The sequence below is a fragment of the Parasteatoda tepidariorum genome, chromosome 5, assembly GCF_982258835.1.
Source record: "Parasteatoda tepidariorum strain Cologne lab strain chromosome 5, Ptep-v5.0, whole genome shotgun sequence".
NCBI lineage: Eukaryota > Metazoa > Arthropoda > Arachnida > Araneae > Theridiidae > Parasteatoda > Parasteatoda tepidariorum.
The window spans coordinates 15,493,565-15,508,020 of record NC_141759.1 but is presented as its reverse complement, the minus strand read 5'-3'; the positions used below and the strand labels follow the sequence as shown (position 1 = coordinate 15,508,020).

The following is a 14,456-nucleotide window of genomic DNA, read 5'->3' as shown; positions in this document are numbered from 1 at the left end:
ACTTTAATTTTCGTACGGTTTGTAATATTTTTGGAATAAATGTTGCCAAACTGCCCCAGAAAGGGTTTATGTCTCGGGATCGAGTCCTGGTTGCAACTGATTGATTCTTTTGCACTACTTTTCTGCACGTGACCGCAATGCTGCTGCAAGATGTCCGTCGGACTAACTGTGGGAAGTTTTCGTGTCTTGCAAGTTTGCCATCAGTTTATCTAGGAAGTTAGTTTTTATTCAAGAAGATTAAATTATTCATTAAGGACGACAAAATAAAATTAAAAAAAAAGAAATTCTCGAAAATGATTTTAAAATGAGTGCTTGCAAAACCCATATTAAAACATTTAATATATATTTTTCATTTGACTAATTCGAAATGTTCTATTTAACCATACGATCAGTGAAAATGTTTTATTTTGATTAAAAAAAGCTATCATAGGCCTGGTGAATAACTTTTCTGGCAACCGAAAGTTTTCATAATAAATAAATGGCGAAATGTTTTGACCGTGAATCTTTAGAATAAAGATTAACTGAAAGTCGACAAAGCCCTAGACCTAATCTTGCGAATGAGCCAATAAGGACAGTCTCTGACGTCACGCGATGACGTCAGTACGAACACTGTTTTCAAACGATCGACGTAGAAAGGATTTTGAACAGATTTCAAAGAGTAATTCCAAACAGAACAGCTTTTCTCTGCCCCTCTTCAACCATTAACTTCTCAATCTCTTTTAAGAATAACAACGTAGTAAGATAAATCAAGAATTCGCTGTTTAGTAAACAAATTAAACTTTCCAAATTATGATTTTTTTCTTTAAATTTATATTGGAAATTTAGATTTAGAGCAATGCTGTAAAGATAACATTGTTGTAATTTTTAATAGAGATTTTGCTGATTAGTAAAAAAAATAAACGAGTTAGCTTTCTTTCTAATTTGAAATTTTAGACGTGGAGTAATGTTGTAATGATAAGGTTTCAATTTATATGAGAGAATTCGATAATTAAAAATAAATTAAGCTTTTTAATTGACGATTTTATGTAAAATTTTAATTTGATGATTTAGACTTAGAGCAATGCTATAATGTTGTGATTCACAATAAAGATTTTGTTGCTTAATAAATCGAATTAAACTTTTTAATTTGAAAATTTAGATTTGGTGCAATGTTGTAATGATAACCTGGTTGCCCGATAATTAGGAAACAATGCTATTTAATTAAAGAAATTTCTTCAATTTTCACTTAATTATTTAGATTTGGAGCAATGCTGCTATGATAACAATGTTGTGATTCCTAATAGAGGTTTTGCTGTTAAGAAAACAAATTAAACTTTTTGATAAATGATTCTTTTTAATTTCATTCTGATTATTTATTTTTTGAACTATGTTGTATTGATAACATTGTTGTAATTCACATTAAGGACTCTGCTGCCTAGTAAACAAAATAAACTTTTCAATTATTGATTTTAAAAAAAAAATATTTCAGAAATTTAATTTTAGAACAATGCTGTAATGAAAACATTGTTGTAGGAAATTTAGTTTCAGAGCAACGCTGTAATGAAAACATTGTTTGTTGTTCCTTCACATAAAAGGCTTAGTTGCTTATTAAACAAATTAAACTTTTCAATAATTGATATTTTTTAATACTTTTGTTTTGAAAATTTATATGGGGAGCAATGTTGTAAAGATGACCATGTTCTAGAAAATATTTGCTGTTTAGTAAAAAAAAAACTTATTAATTTAAGATTTTTTTAAAAATTTTAATTTGTAAATTTAGTCTGAAGGAAAAGTGTAATGATAACAAGGTTGATGATATATGAAAGAATTCGAAGTTTAGTAAACAAGTTAAACTTTTCAATTACTGATTCTTCTTTAATTCGAAAATTTAGATTTAGAACAATGCTGTTAGCATAACTACATCGTAATTCATCATATAAAGTTTATTACTTTTTAATTATTATATTTTTTTTTAATTTAAAATTTTTTAACATTATTTAGAAAATTTAGACAAGAAGCAATGTGTAATTATAACAAGGTTAAAATTTATGTGAGAGGGTTCAGTGCTTAGTAACAAAATGATATCTTTCGTATAAAGATATTTCGTTAATTTTGGATTTTTAATTAATTTTGATCTACGTTATTTGATTAAAATTCTTTGTGATTCATTGGTTTACTTTTGATTAAAAAAAAAAAAAACCTCAATGACCACCTGGTTGACAAATTAGCCGTTGAGGAAGGACATATTTTATAATAGACCAATAGACAAAATTTTATAATGAATTATAATTTTAAAATGTTTTATTCTATAATGCAGTGATTCTCAACCACTGTACCGTGGCACTTTTGGGTGCCGCCAAATTCTTAAAATGTGCCACCAAATATTAGAAATGATACAATAAAAATTATAATGCTTTTTTTTATTAGGAGTAAAGTTTAAAATTAAAGAAAAGTGTATATATATATATATATATATATATATATATATATATATATATATATATATATATATATATATATATATATATATATATATATATATATATATATATATATATATATATATATATATATATATATATATATATATATATATATATATATAAAACAAATAAATAAATACAAGAAAACACGAAGAAAGTTAAGAAAAACAATAAGTTTCATTTATTGCGCTTAAGCTGCAAGTAAACAGAACTCATTAGATAAGTTCATTAGATAAGAAGAATAAAACAAAGATAAATTATAGACATATGAAAAAAAATAAAGGGGGGCGGGGAAGTAATAAGTAAAAAAATAACAAACAAGAGATTATTAAAAAAAAAAAAAAAAGATGAAATTTTATTTAAAAAAACCGGACAAAAAAAGATATAATCTTTTCTTCAGTCCTCACGATTATATCCGCAAAACAGAGTGCTTTCTGATATTGTATCAATAAAGCCAAAGCAAAATATATTAATACAATAGTGTGAGGAGCACTCGAAAAATTTTTTTATAAAAATAACAACAAATAAAATAGATCACAAAAAGTAAATATAACATGTAAAAACAGATAATAAAATAAAATAAAAAGAAAAAACATTAAAAAGGGAACTATAAAGCGAGTAGCAAAATCAGATCAACTTACATGGACGGTATATTGTTATTTTTATTAAAAAAATTTTTGAGTGCTCCTCACACTATTGTATTAATATATTTTGCTTTGGCTTTATTGATACAATATCGGAAAGCACTCTGTTTTGCGGATATAATCGTGTGGGCTGAAGAAAAGATTATATCTTTTTTTTCCGGTTTTTTTTAAATAAAATTTCATCTTTTTTTTAAAATAAACTTTTGTTTGTTATTTTTTTACTTATTACTTCCCCGCCCCCCTTTATTTATTTTCATATGTCTATAATTTATCTTTGTTTTATTCTTCATTTTGAATTTATATATATATATATATATACCCATATAGCACTCATCTTCCGAAACCTTTCCCTAGGACCTCCCAAATGCATCCCTTTCTTCCGAGGGAAGGCGCGGATAAATAGGGGAAAGCCGAGGGAAATTCCATTCTAACATTCCTACGGATAACGATACGTAGGAAGTCCTTCGGAAACATCGCCTACGGATATTCCTCCACCGGTCATCCGTTAGAAATCAATGGATTTTTCTCCCTGGTTATTCCGTAGGAGCATCATAATTACTTATGTCTGTGCGTGCAACCGGCTGAGCAATTGCGCATGCGCTAGATGTGCTTGACTAGAATTTAATTCTCACCAAACAATTTTTGAAAAGTAACACTGCTGAAGAAATTGCGCGGAGGTATACATAGTTTGTTGCTTACAGGTGTAATCAAGTGTAGCTATGTTGACTGTTGTAATTTTGAGCTCTTCATTTATGATTCAGTAAATAAAGAAGTTAATCGTTTTGAATAATTTTTTTCACTTTATAATATTGTATCTATGTATTTTAAACGTTTACCACATTTTATAATTCTAATTATCTGTGTTAAAGTAGTTAATGATTTCCACGTTACTGAATTGGGCCTAGTAACATACTTGTTCTCCGATTTTATCGTTGATATAATAAGAAATGTCTGTTAATAAAAAGAGTATTATATTAAAGATACGATAGTTTATTATTTTGTATGTGTTTTGTTTGTATTTTGTTTATTATTTTGTTTGGCTCAGTGGGGCTTTAGTGAGGGAACTTGTTTATTATTTTGATATCAAGTCTTTCCCTCTATTGCCCCTTCTAAGCCGCATCGTTTGATTTCCACAAACAACTTGGAGTTATTGGAAATCTAATAATGTAGATGTATTAGTAAGTATAATTATATGTATTAGTAGCCTAAGGGAAAGCTATAAGATTCAAATCTACCTCAGCACTTCCTAAAGAGAGTAAACGAGGAAAGTATGTGACCTTGAAACTTCCTCAGTTCTTCCTTAGGAGACTGCCCGGGGAAAGCCATCGGAAAGTATGAGACCTTGAAACTTCCTCATCATTCTTCCTGGGCTCCTCCTATGGAGTGACTTTCGGGAAGCTCGCCGGAGGAACTGAGGAATTGAAAGGTGCGGACATTTTGCATTACTGAGGAGCTCCGCGGGAGGAATTCGGGAAAAGTCGGGAGCTCCGGGGGAGGTTGAGCGATTCCTCCGTGGGAGCTACTACGGAAGAATTTTTGCTGTATGGGTATATATATATGTATATATATATATATATATATATATATATATATATATATATATATATATATATATATATATATATATATATATATATATATATATATCGGGTTGAGTAAAAAGTTTTCCGCCAAAAAAAAAATCCTGAAAAATGACAAACACATACAAAATCAGCAAAGCTAATGAGAATAGTTATCTCCATTCAAATCAACAATAGTCTGCCAACGTTTTGACAACTTTTCATTCCCTTCTGCGAAGAACTGGGGGGTGCGCGAGTAGAAAGCAATCGACCTCATTTATGACCTCGTCATTTGAACGGAAGATTGTGCCATCAAGATGCAGCTGCAGATTTGAAAACAGATAGTAATCCGAAGGCGCCATGTCTGTGCTGTATGGTGGATGTTGCATCAAATCCCACTCTAACGTGTGGAGCGTCATGCCGGTCATTGCACTAACATGTGACCAAGCGTTATCTTGATGAAAGAGAATCACCTTCCTTCTGAGCTCGTTTTCTCGTTTTTCGCGAATCGCATCGCTAACTTTGATTAGCATATTGCTGTATATTGTACTGTTGATAGCCTACCCGCTTTTAAGGTACTCCTTGTAGATAATTCCACGACAATCCCACCAGTTACGGAGAAGGACCTTCTTGTTAGTTAGCGTTCGTCTTGCAACCGAACTTGCGGATTCCCCGGATGCTGACCACCCTCCTCTACGGCTAGTATTATTGTAGTATACCCATTTTTCATCACAGGTCACAATTCTGTCCAGAACGTCGTCTTTTCTTTGATCTCTGAGCAGAACCAAACAGGCCGCTTTTCTCTTGCTCTTGTCTTCAGCAGTCAATTCGCGAGTCACTCAACGGTTAAACTTAACTGTTAGATTTATGCGTTTGAGAGTATTTGCTATTGTTTTTTGGCAAATGTCAAGCTCTAACGCAATAGTTCGTGTTGAAAATTTCTGTCTTGAACAATAATTTGCTTTAACTAGTCACAATCAACCTCAATAGGGCGGCCAGAACGTGGTTCATCTTCAATGTTGAAATTCCCAGTATTAAACTTTCGAAACCAAACTTTTACTGTATCCTCATAAGAAACAGTATTGAAACCTAAACTTTCACACATTTTCTTGTGGCATTCAGTTACACTTAGTTTATTTCGGAACTCATAGTACATAATGGGTCTGATCTGTTAACGTGATAGCTCCATTTTAAGAAATGTTTTGGTGGACAAGATGATAAAGTTTTGACAAACAAATTACACAGTTGTGTAGCTCCAACTTTCTGCTTTAAAATACAAAAGCCCGTTTCAAAAAAAGTTAACCACCACGGCAATGGCTGCTGCTAGCACGGAGGTATTTCCCTTTGGCGGAAAACTTTTTACTCAACCTGATATATATATATATATATATATATATATATATATATATATATATATATATATATATATATATATATATATATATATATATATATATATATATATATATATATATATATATATATATATATATATATATATATATAAATATATATATATACATACTTTTTATAATTTTTCCAGACTTGAACCGCGTGAACATCTTTGTCGGCGATTGTCTTGTCTCTGACAATCTTAAAATAAGAAGGAAGCGTTTAAATTGTCTTTGGAAATTTTAAAAGATATTGAAATAAGTGGAAAATTTAATGACTGTTAAAATTATTAATTAACAAAAGAAAGCAAGCTAAATATTAACTTTCAAACGGAAATAAAAACTGATCATTAAAGTAAGTTATGCAATTAATAGTTATAAAAGCAAGTTAACAAAGGATAAATCTTAAAAAAAGCTAACAATTAATAAATAGCAAAAAAACTAGTTAACAAGAAATCACAAAAAAATAACAATGTAAAAAAACTAACAGTTAATAACTATAGAAAACAAGCTAACAATTAATAACTCGGAAAAAAATAACTGTTACTAACTAATAAAAAATTAGTCGACAGAAATAATCTCTTAATAAACGTGCTTTTGTAGTACATATTATTTTATTTCATATTCAAAATTATTATCACAAACTGTTTAACACAGTATTATAGGGAAGTAAACAACTTTTAAACTAATTTTTTTTTCGAATTTCGAAATCGTTAAAAGTGTACCGCCACAAAAAAAAGGTTGAGAATCACTGCTATAATGCGTAGAATAACTCTTTCCCAACTTAGTTTTTACACCTTAAACTATATTAAATTCTAAAAGAAAAATATACAAAAAACATTAGTTTTACAGAAAAAAATAATAATATTAGATATAATAATATTAAAAAATGATAATAATATTGGCATAATATTGTATATAAATAAATTAATACATAATAATCATAATAATATTGGATATAATCCATTAAAGTGCCAACGGGAATTTACAGTTACCAAGTAGGGATGCTAGCAGCTAGAGCAATATTAAAATTACTGTGACATAATTGATCTGAGACATGCAAATAATTTCGGAAACTATGACAAATAAAATGACGATAAAAGCAAATTGTATCTGTGCTTTTATTTATTTTAAACCTGTTCCTAAAAATAGGGCACCTGAGACACTATTTTTATTCGAAACTGAATGAGAACATTTGGGTGCCCGAGGCCCTTTGCCTCCATTCATCCTGATATTGATCATTTTGGTGACTAGATGACAAGAAGGGAATGCAAATGAAGTAAAAGTATTATTGATGACAGATGAGCTCTAAATTATGACTATGTATAGTAATATACAATGTAGTAACAACTTTAATTTTTCATCTTATAATTAAAGCATTAGAAGGGAAAACCATTATGATAAATGGATCGAAAATGGGGTAAAAAAAAAGATTCGTGCTTTTAATAGAGAGAATTAGTGTTGCTAAGATGCCAACTTGCTTCGCTTTGGGGGCAAATTTTTCCATACGTAACAAAATATATATATTCTTGATGCGCAATTTTTGGTTTTGAAAGTTAGATTTGAATTAATTTTGCCAGCCATTACTTTTAAAATATTTAGAGGTATATGTATGAAATGCACTTAGTTTTAGTCATCTCATGTTAAGGGTTTTAAAGTGATGACAAATATAAATTAAATTCTGAAAGCTTTGGTTATTAATACTGAACTACTTAATAAAATGTTTTGAACAGAGCGAAGTAGTTGGCATCTTTGGAGTTAGTGTAAAATTGAATGAGTCAACTTGAATTAATCATTACAAAATATATTTTGATATCTATAAATATATTAATATTTACAAAACATGTAGTCAAAACTTTCCTTTCAACATCAAGCGATTCATATAGTGAGTTATATTTAATTCAAGATTATCATCTCCGTATTTGAAATTTAGTGAATACCTTTGCTGCCAACTTGTACAATCGTTAGAAAAGATTTTACAAACTGGTAGTAAGTTAATAGAGTAGTAGGAATTTTCCAAAATGAAATGTCTCATACTTAACTCATTCGTTGCCTATGGCAAAAAACTTAGTTGAACAGGCAGGAGCAGTAAGGCTGACACCCCAAAATTTTTCTTGACATTATAGCATTAACTTCATTTAAGTCTTTTAATAGAATTATTCAAAAAGCTCGTGGCAATTTACAATAGGTGAAACTCCCAAAAAAAACAAACAAAGTATTTGTGACGTAACACCACTACGATTATTAAACATCAATTCACTAATATATAGTAGCGTAGAAGTGATTCATGTCAATTAAGATTAGCAATAACCAATGGTTAATCACCTCATGATTAACCCCGTTGCACCGGACGGGAATCTGCCGTCCCTCTTTGGTAATTTTTTGATATCTAGGACAGAAAATAACGCCCTCTTTGCAGGGGTGAGGAATGGCTGGTAGTAAAACCATTTCGGTTATAACTAGCTTCCGGGAGGAGTTAACTAATTCTTTTTAAAATTATTCAACAATGTCTCCATTATCATTGGAAAATAAGCAGTTTCATATATAGACTAAAATTATAAAAGAAATCTTGATAGTTACAGATATTTTATTTTTCGCGAAAAAAATGCTAAAAGGAAATGTCTTTCGTACCAGTTTTTGCATTTTTCCGTCTTGCTATATAAGGGCTTTCAGCCATGGCATGTATTTTAAGACGGAAAAGAGTAAAAACTGGTAACAAATAAATTTCATTTTTTAATTTTTTTTCGGGAATGATGAAAATCCATAACTACCAATTGTTTTTAACGGACGAGAAAAAATTTTACTACAGTGAATTGTTTATTGTTCCGAATAGATTAACTCCTCCCGAATATTATGTAATATTCAAATAGTTCTCCTACCAGTATTTGCTATTTTCCGTCTCGCTTTCAGGCCTGCCACTTTGGTATCCAAACCGATTTTTAGGCCGTCTCATCTTTCTGAGGCCATAAATTTCTCATGTACGTTCCCGATCTAAGCAAGCACGCGACAACTTGCGCAGGACAGCGGATAAATATTTTCGAGTGGTAGTTAATTAATTGTGATTTTTGTTTTAATAAATTCAATTTATTAGGTTTTTAGCCACCACTATTTCTAAATAATTCGAAGGCTCCTTCTTCTGATGAAGGGTTGAAATGAGTCGAATGAGAATTTACCCTGATAACAAGTTGAGACGTTGAGTAAGTTGACGTTGAGTTGAGTAAGCTCGCTCATACTAGTGAGTCTTCTGAAACTGAAAACACTGAATCCACATTCGAGGAAAGCACCGAAGAGGAGACCGACAGTTAAATCGTTGCACCCAATCACAATGATTTGTTTGATGATGATGCTCCAGAACCAGAATCCACCATCATTTTCATGGTCCCATCCAACTAACTTTGCACAGCGAATGCCACTAGTTAATTACATCAAGGGTCAAACAAATCTCTCTATTGGCGACGAAGCCACCGAAGTGGATTTTTTCTTCAAGATCTTTCCTAAAAGCTTATTCATTTACATTCCCCAATGTACGAACGAAAGAATAGAAATGGAAAGAAAGAACATTTAAAATGCGAGCAAAGAAGTCAATAAGGAAAGACCCTCTTCCTCCAAAACTATATCATCATCAACAGCGAGACTCTTCAATGTTGGAAACTATTTCCCAACTGAGGGAATAAACGCGCAGATGTGCATGGTGAGAAAAATGAATAAAGAGTGTGCACCTCTTACAACGTAGCACAGTGCAAGAACTGTTTCCAGCCCTACCACACCCTCACGAAACCCACACTTTAGATACTGTTGTTCCTCCACTACTTTCAATTTTTTACCGTTCCTTTTTATAACTGTTAATTTCGAAAAGTGCTTATAAATAAAAATGTTGACGTGAATGTACATGAAAATGTTAATAAAAAAAAAACGTTGCCTGAAATAATCATCAAAATTTTAAGTAAAATGCCAATAAAAATGAGTTATTGACTCTAGAATTCCGGTCGGGACACACCATGTCCCGGGGTTTAGATGCTTTGGGCTTATGGCGGGACATATGCTGCCCCATCAATGAAGCTTGTGAAATCATTGTTATTGATGGTGCACTCTTATGGGAACGTTTATGCGTCTCCAAGACCTTCAACCTTTTAGACATAAAAGTTCTTTTTATCTAATAATCGCTTGGAGGAGAAATAACTGCACTCGGACTGATTTTTCGCCGTATTGAAAGGGTTAAGTGACTGCAAACTACTCTTCGATGCTATTTGAAGCATTCCGAATTTCGTAACAATTTCAATTAAAATATTATTCATCTAACGTGTAGCAGACTTCTTTATACGCAATATGTCACCTCTACCTGGTTCACAGTTCCACCACATCTCATGAAAATCTTAAATGCCTTTAAAACAAAACATTGAGAAAAATCACCTGTGCCACATCTTTCATCCAGTATACTAATATTTATAAATACCTAGAAATCCCGGATTCTTATCACTCACTACACATATACAAACTAAATGCAGTTTTTTTCGACAATTGACATAAATTGCAGTGCAGCTAACTTCAATCAAATATTCAGCAATGAAAACTTCAGCTAAGATCAAAACCATCGACCCATAGCAGCACACTTCACATACGATGCCTCGTATCATAATTATCAAAATAAATAATAACTTCGCCAATCTTATCAACCCTCAATTCACAACCTCAATCAACTCTCCATTTCAACCTCAAATCTCAACTCTTAATTTCAACCTCAAATCTCAACTTCAAATTTCAACTCCTGCATCAACTTCAGTACAGAAAACAACATAATTTAATCAACTGTAACAGCTCAACTTCTTGGCGGAGCACCGGTGTAAAAACTGGTAACAAATAAATTTCATTTTTTAGTTTTTTTCCGGGAATAATAAAAATCCATAACTAGCAATTGTTTTTAACGGATGCATATACTATATTGAATTGTTATATTGAATTGCTTCTTCGCAGTGATAAATTTCCTTACAGTGAATTGTTATTGTTGAGAATAGATTAACTCCCGAATATTATCTAATATTGAAATAGTTCTTCTACCAGTATTTTCTCTTTTCCGTCCCGCTTTTAGGGTCACCCAGCGTGATCGTGTTAGGTAGTCGTAAACCCAAAATTGGATCAGCTATTCAACGACTGTTATAAAATTATAAAAAATGTAAAAACAGGGTTGACATAGGCACCGAAAGAATTAAAAAGTGGTAGAAACTTACTTTACTTTTTTTTATTATCTCTTTACTAAATTCAATCGTAACTACCACATTATTGATATATAAAAATGAAGCATTCTTTGCAATCTCTCTATAATAACTTAACAAAAATATGGTGTATGAATTTGTTAACTTTAATCTCATTTAATAAAATTTTGTGTTTTATTAGTCACCCGTGGTAGCCCTGAATAAATAAGTGTTAATCTAATAATAACAAAAATATATAATTAGCCTGTAATTGTTATTAGGTTGTCATGTCACTACCACTTCGGAAAATCATCCTCGGTGGGAATACAAGTTGACATAATCAAACTTTTTGAAGAATCACCAAATACATATTTGGCGCTCGCCGACCTGGTGGCCGAGTGGTTAGCGTGCCTGACTACGGAGCCGCTCGTCACGGGTTCGAATCCTGCCCAGGGCTGCTTTGTGTGTGATAGTGTGAATGTGAACCGCCCTATAAACGGGTTTGTGGTTGTGTGACGTGGACGACTCTGCTCCACCGCCGTGGCTTCGCCACAGGTGCCCACTGGGTAACGAGAAGAGAGTAGCAGTTCTGACATTTCTGTGGCCAATGGGACAACCCCCAAGTGCCCGCCATTTAAAAAAATATTTGACGCTCTCTAGCCCGTGGAAAAGTGTTAGTGGTGGATTATGAATACTAAATGCCTTATGGCTCAGTTATGGCATACTTTTTAAAAAAAAACGAATTTCTGCTGTAAGTGATTTCGCGTGTTAATGTAACGTGGGGAAATGAAATATGTCTTAGATTCATAAATAGGTAAAAATCAGTTATAACGACAATTGACTTCAGCTAAGGCCGTGATAGCCTGATTGGTAGGGCACTGTGTCCATGTCTAAGAGTTCGAGGGTTCGGTCCCCACAGGCCGAAGACTCCCCGTGTAGTAAATGGTGACTGATGCACGGTAAATCTGTCGAGTCGCAAAGTCTTCCACATTCCAATAACAAATCAATACCTCTGGGGATACTGATCCAAGAGTTTCCTTGTCTTCTGGATTAGTTCAAAATTACAAGGCTACGGAGTTGAACATTAGTAGTCGAAAACCCAAAATTGGGTCGGCTGTTCAACGACGGATATAAAATAAAATTGACTACAGCTGAGGAAATTGTCATTATCACGAGCTTGTCGTCATCAGCAGCTACTTGTATTTAATGTTAAAATAGTAATAAAAAGGTTGAAATGCTATAGCGTGCTATAATTTTAACGATAGCGATAACACAAAATGTAAATTTTAGCATTTAAATGTCAAGATGGATAGTGAGGGACCCTAGGGGATAAATGGTCAACAAAAGACATCCATTTGAAGCGTGGGCTAGAATTTTTGAAAATAATATTTTTTCTTTCGCAAAGAGGAAATTAACTTTGCTGGTGGTTGTCCACGGAAGTTTGCTGTTTTCACATACGGGTTTTTTGGGGGAAGGGGGTCATAAACATCGTTGAACAGCCGACCTAATTTTTTGGGGTTTACAACTACTAATGTTAAACTCCGAAGCCTTGCAATTTTGTACCCAATCCAGAAGACAAAGGAACTCCTGGATCTAGTATTGTAGTAGGTAGGTGCTTTATTTATGTCGCACTAGAGCAGCACAATGGGCTATTGGCGACGGTGTGGGAAGCATCCCTGAGGATGATCCGAAGACATGCCATCGCAATTTTGATCCTCTGCGGGGGGATAGCTCTCCTGCTTTGGTAGCCCGACTACCTGCGAGTGAAGTCGAGCACTTTACGGTGGAATAGTTTAACAAGGACCGATACCGCGCTTCCCCGGTCCCCACACAGGTTGATCAAAGAGGTCACCCACCCGCTTTCTCACTCCAGCCAGTGATGCTTGACTTCGGTGTTCTACTGGGAACCGTGTCTTTACGATAAGTCCATTGCTGGACATCAAGTATTGGGAGAAAGTTGCTTCGTGGGGTACTTTTGTGAAGGAACTAGAACTATTTGCGTTACATTCGGTGGAAAACCTCGAAAACCTCCCACGGTTAGCTTGTCGGCAAGGGACTCTAACCCATAATCCGTCAACCACTGAGGATATTTTACGTCAGCACTGTGGTCGGTGCGAGCCGGGTGTGGAATTCGTATCGACCAGTCTTCGCCAGGATTCGAACTCGGTCCACCTCATTGAAAGGCGAATGCTCTATCCGCTCAGTCATCACTGCTCAATATACAGGAATTGGAAGGAAAAAAATAAGTAAACACTTTTACAGAAACTCTATTCAAACAATCTTTTTCTTATCAGCAAATGTTTTGCGAGACTTTACATTGCAAAACTGTTCTAACAACTTGAAAGAAATCTTTTGGGACCGTTTTGGTAATGGCCTCATATTTACCTATGCAAAATTTGTATAAACCAAAATGAGGAGAAAAATGAAAGAGCTTATATACAGTTTTAATACCAATATTTTTGAAATACTTCTTTTGAGATGCATTATTTATATTAGAATGCTTTTTTTAAAAAAATTATACTTTTTTTAAAAAAATTATACTTTATTTATAGTATTGGAAAAAAAAGAAGCTTTTTAACTTTCTACGCTCATTCACCGGTGGATGCAAATTTTGGATGAGCTAAAAGGATCCCCATTTCTAAAAAAAAGTTCAAGCCTGATCTTTTCAAACTGGATCAACAGTTATTCTACAAAAAATCTGCTAAAAACATTTGTTGTTAAAAAAAAGACTGTTTATATGAAATTAGTATATTTTATAACCGTCGTTGAACATTTGACCCAAAATAAACGCAGCCGGCAGGATTCGAACCTGCGCGGGGAAACCCCAATGGATTTCAAGTCCATCGCCTTAACCACTCGGCCACGACTGCTCACGGTTAAATTAGAATAGAAGTGCTTCCATATTTTTGTATATTATATATTTTGTATACATATATTTTACCTAACCTCGATAAATTTTTACGATTAGGATCACACTTGAAGCTTTTAGAAGTGGATTAATAACTTCTTTTTAGCTTCAATAAAAGCAATTTTGAAATCGTTCTAAAAGGTTTGGGGCCGTTCAAAAAGTACGTACACAAAAATGGAGAAATTTTAACCCCCTCCTCCCCTTTCGTACATCACCGTGCATAAAGTCATACCCCCCCTCCTTAGAGTACGTACATTTTATTAGTCTACCCCCTTTTTCATAAAAATTAAAATAATTACGTTT

At 32.9% G+C, this 14,456-nt stretch overlaps 1 non-coding gene across 1 annotated transcript; it reads right to left on the bottom strand.

Annotated features, from left to right (window-relative positions):
- Positions 1 to 14,033: 14,033 nt before the first annotated feature.
- Positions 14,034 to 14,115, bottom strand: TRNAS-UGA (transfer RNA serine (anticodon UGA)). Its single transcript has one exon. It is a non-coding gene; the product is annotated as a tRNA-Ser (tRNA).
- Positions 14,116 to 14,456: the final 341 nt, after the last annotated feature.